Below are 5,000 nucleotides of genomic sequence, written 5' to 3' on the forward strand. Positions count from 1 at the left end.
GCCTGCGTCCTCTGTCGACCACAGCACCCCAACGCCAGCGCCTCTGCCGCACGAAATCGTGGACCGGCAATCACTCCACCTGCGCCCCACTCCAACCGCCCAACTCGCAACTCCAGCGGATGAACGGCGGACCTTTCCCGCAGTCGCAATGTGCAATCCACCCCTATAACATGCGTTTCATGAAGAGGTACGTCCAATATGCGACATTCCCGCTGTCCCTATACATGAGCTGCGAGCTGTACCAGTTACGAGCTAGAGACGCGATCGCGTTGCTCTCTGTACGAATGCCGATGCTGAGCGGTCAGCTAGGAGGCGCTCCATCCATGTCGGTACCGGTGAGCGTTGCACTCGCAGTCGCAAAAACGTACGGCAAGTATATTACTCGGAAGAGTCAATGACAGTCCACGCCCCCCTGCGTGGGAAGAGTCTTTCTAGGCCATGACCCACCGGAAGGGCGCAGCGTCCCCCACCCCAGACATGTGACGTCACACCATCGGTATTGACGACTAGACTGATTCCTTATAATCATTTGCCATACACCGGTGGAAGCTGCCGAGACGAGTAACTACATAGCGGGCTCGCCGTGTCACTAATGTACAGAGATACAACAGTTTCGACTGGAACCGGATTAAACGTATACACGGCGCTGATTAGTAATAGATAGAGCCATCAGAATACAGATAATGTATACAACTGTCCGTATACATGCTGAAAGACTCTGCTCACAATCACAACCACACGTCAGCCACACACCCTTATCACGCACTACTCTCTGCCTGTAACACGCACACAGACAATATGTAAGCACCAGCATGGAACAACACCCAGTGCATCCTCTCCGCCACATTAGACAATCCACACTGTCATAACCAGACTGGGAGGTCCACTCAGAAAACAGAATATCCCACCCACCCGACAACCACCATTGCTCAGCCAAGCCACCAACACCCACACATGTCCTACACAGGGGTGCACCCAACATCACAATACTGCCTCCTCTCACAGCACACAAACAATGGCAGGAATGAAAGACACAGGTCTGCCACAAGCATGGAATGAGAGCGCCGCCTGTCATGAGCCAAAGGTGCATCCTGACGTGGCAAATCAGATGATGCCGCAGGCATCCACTTACTATAATCACAATCAACAAACCGGCCGCCCCGCCCCCCATTAAACCTTTCCTTACAACAATGTGTACCTTAACCTAACCTATATCGTACCGTAACCTAACCTATATCGTACCGTAACCTAACCTATATCGTACCGTAACCTAACCTATATCGTACCGTAACCTAACCTATATCGTACCGTAACCTAACCTATATCGTACCGTAACCTAACCTATATCGTACCGTAACCTAACCTATATCGTACCGTAACCTAACCTATATCGTACCGTAACCTAACCTATATCGTACCGTAACCTAACCTATATCGTACCGTAACCTAACCTATGTCGTACCGTAACCTAACCTATGTCGTACCGTAACCTAACCTATGTCGTACCGTAACCTAACCTATATCGTACCGTAACCTAACCTATGTCGTACCGTAACCTAACCTATGTCGTACCGTAACCTAACCTATGTCGTACCGTAACCTAACCTATGTCGTACCGTAACCTAACCTATGTCGTACCGTAACCTAACCTATGTCGTACCGTAACCTAACCTATGTCGTACCGTAACCTAACCTATGTCGTACCGTAACCTAACCTATGTCGTACCGTAACCTAACCTATGTCGTACCGTAACCTAACCTATGTCGTACCGTAACCTAACCTATGTCGTACCGTAACCTAACCTATGTCGTACCGTAACCTAACCTATGTCGTACCGTAACCTAACCTATGTCGTACCGTAACCTAACCTATGTCGTACCGTAACCTAACCTATGTCGTACCGTAACCTAACCTATGTCGTACCGTAACCTAACCTATGTCGTACCGTAACCTAACCTATGTCGTACCGTAACCTAACCTATGTCGTACCGTAACCTAACCTATGTCGTACCGTAACCTAACCTATGTCGTACCGTAACCTAACCTATGTCGTACCTTAACCTAACCTATGTCGTACCTTAACCTAACCTATGTCGTACCTTAACCTAACCTATGTCGTACCTTAACCTAACCTGTATTGCGCCTTAACCTAACCTGTATTGCGCCTTAACCTAACCTGTATTGCGCCTTAACCTAACCTGTATTGCGCCTTAACCTAACCTGTATTGCGCCTTAACCTAACCTGTATTGCGCCTTAACCTAACCTGTATTGCGCCTTAACCTAACCTGTATTGCGCCTTAACCTAACCTGTATTGCGCCTTAACCTAACCTGTATTGCGCCTTAACCTAACCTGTATTGCGCCTTAACCTAACCTGTATTGCGCCTTAACCTAACCTGTATTGCGCCTTAACCTAACCTGTATTGCGCCTTAACCTAACCTGTATTGCGCCTTAACCTAACCTGTATTGCGCCTTAACCTAACCTGTATTGCGCCTTAACCTAACCTGTATTGCGCCTTAACCTAACCTGTATTGCGCCTTAACCTAACCTGTATTGCGCCTTAACCTAACCTGTATTGCGCCTTAACCTAACCTGTATTGCGCCTTAACCTAACCTGTATGGCGCCTTAACCTAACCTGTATGGCGCCTTAACGTAACCTGTATTGCGCCTTAACGTAACCTATATTGCGCCTTAACGTAACCTATATTGCGCCTTAACCTAACCTATATTGCGCCTTAACGTAACCTATATTGCGCCTTAACGTAACCTATATTGCGCCTTAACCTAACCTATATTGCGCCTTAACCTAACCTATATTGCGCCTTAACCTAACCTATATTGCGCCTTAACCTAACCTATATTGCGCCTTAACCTAACCTATATTGCGCCTTAACGTAACCTATATTGCGCCTTAACCTAACCTATATTGCGCCTTAACCTAACCTATATTGCGCCTTAATCTAACCTATATTGCGCCTTAACGTAACCTATATTGCGCCTTAACGTAACCTATATTGCGCCTTAACGTAACCTATATTGCGCCTTAACCTAACCTATATTGCGCCTTAACCTAACCTATATTGCGCCTTAACCTAACCTATATTGCGCCTTAACCTAACCTATATTGCGCCTTAACCTAACCTATATTGCGCCTTAACGTAACCTATATTGCGCCTTAACGTAACCTATATTGCGCCTTAACGTAACCTATATTGCGCCTTAACGTAACCTATATTGCGCCTTAACGTAACCTATATTGCGCCTTAACGTAACCTATATTGCGCCTTAACGTAACCTATATTGCGCCTTAACCTAACCTATATTGCGCCTTAACGTAACCTATATTGCGCCTTAATGTAACCTATATTGCGCCTTAATGTAACCTATATTGCGCCTTAATGTAACCTATATTGCGCCTTAATGTAACCTACGTTGCGCCTTAACGTAACCTACGTTGCGCCTTAACGTAACCTACGTTGCGCCTTAACGTAACCTACGTTGCGCCTTAACGTAACCTACGTTGCGCCTTAACGTAACCTACGTTGCGCCGTAACGTAACCTACGTTGCGCCGTAACGCAACCCACGTTGCGCCGTAACGTAACCCACGTTGCGCCGTAACGTAACACACGTTGGGCCTTAACCCAACACACGTTGGGCCTTAACCCAACACACGTTGGGCCTTAACCCAACACACGTTGGGCCTTAACCCAACACACGTTGGGCCTTAACCCAACACACGTTGGGCCTTAACCCAACACACGTTGGGCCTTAACCCAACACACGTTGGGCCTTAACCCAACACACGTTGGGCCTTAACCCAACACACGTTGGGCCTTAACCCAACACACGTTGGGCCTTAACCCAACACACGTTGGGCCTTAACCCAACACACGTTGGGCCTTAACCCAACACACGTTGGGCCTTAACCTGCTCTGTAATTGTCATACGACGCGTTAAATTAGTGTAGTGTTGCCTAACTGCAACCCCCGCAATATAGTTTGCTACTCGCACTGCCCGGTCCCCAGTGTATCGCTTCATGTTAAACACCTTGCAGCTATACACTGTAATGTGGATGGCAGCAGGACGTACATGCTCAATGCCCTTTGCAGTTGTTCATTGGCATTTGCAGTTGTTCATTGGCATTTGCATGGCGAAGCACTTAGCCTACGCTGTGGTACGGCCTGTGTCAACTGTCCGCTGATGTTGTACGTCCAAATCACACACTGTACTGCACATTGGTCCTCATGTACTGAATGATACATCGTGGTACATGTGACCGTACAACGACTGCGCCAACAACGGCGAACCATGCGGTCCAAATGTTGTGCACTCAGCTACGTGTCGTCTCCCTATAAGAGCTGGATTGCAGTGTGGTATGCCCTGGATGGCGATCAGCATGAGCCGTCTGTTGATGTAGTGGCGCGTGTTGTCAGACGTAGTCGTCTCTTCTCACACACCGTGATAGCATGGTGCACTGCGTTCCACATCTGCGACATGCGACAGAGGCCGGTTGACAGTCGTTCGCGCAATGGACATCGCATACGTACGGGGGCCACCTTCCACGTGTTCGCGAAGCGTGCACATGTTGTTGCGTGTATGTGGGCAGACATAGTGTGTCGTGACACCTGACACAGGCATGCAACAATCGTTGAATTTGCAAATGGCGATGGACGCCTACGTTTGCTGGTGACGTTACGCAAATGAACAACTGGTAAACCGTTGTGGTGCGGTTGTTCTCGCTAGAGGTGAATCAGTGATGGCGACGATCGGTTGAGCTACCAACCGGTTGTTCCAGCGATACCCACCATGCCCACGAACGTGAATGGCATCTGGGTGTGAAGCGATACGCGGCGGTGGCTGGGTGGGACCGTCCCCGGCCGGTGAGGGGGGGCCTCCCGGCGTGCTGGCCGCGCGGTGCGTGGGCGCACGCGCTACAGCCGGCTGGTGGGGGCGGCCAGTGGCAGGCGCGCCGGCCGACGGAGGCGGCAGGCGGCG

The sequence above is a fragment of the Schistocerca americana genome, unplaced genomic scaffold, assembly GCF_021461395.2.
Source record: "Schistocerca americana isolate TAMUIC-IGC-003095 unplaced genomic scaffold, iqSchAmer2.1 HiC_scaffold_179, whole genome shotgun sequence".
NCBI lineage: Eukaryota > Metazoa > Arthropoda > Insecta > Orthoptera > Acrididae > Schistocerca > Schistocerca americana.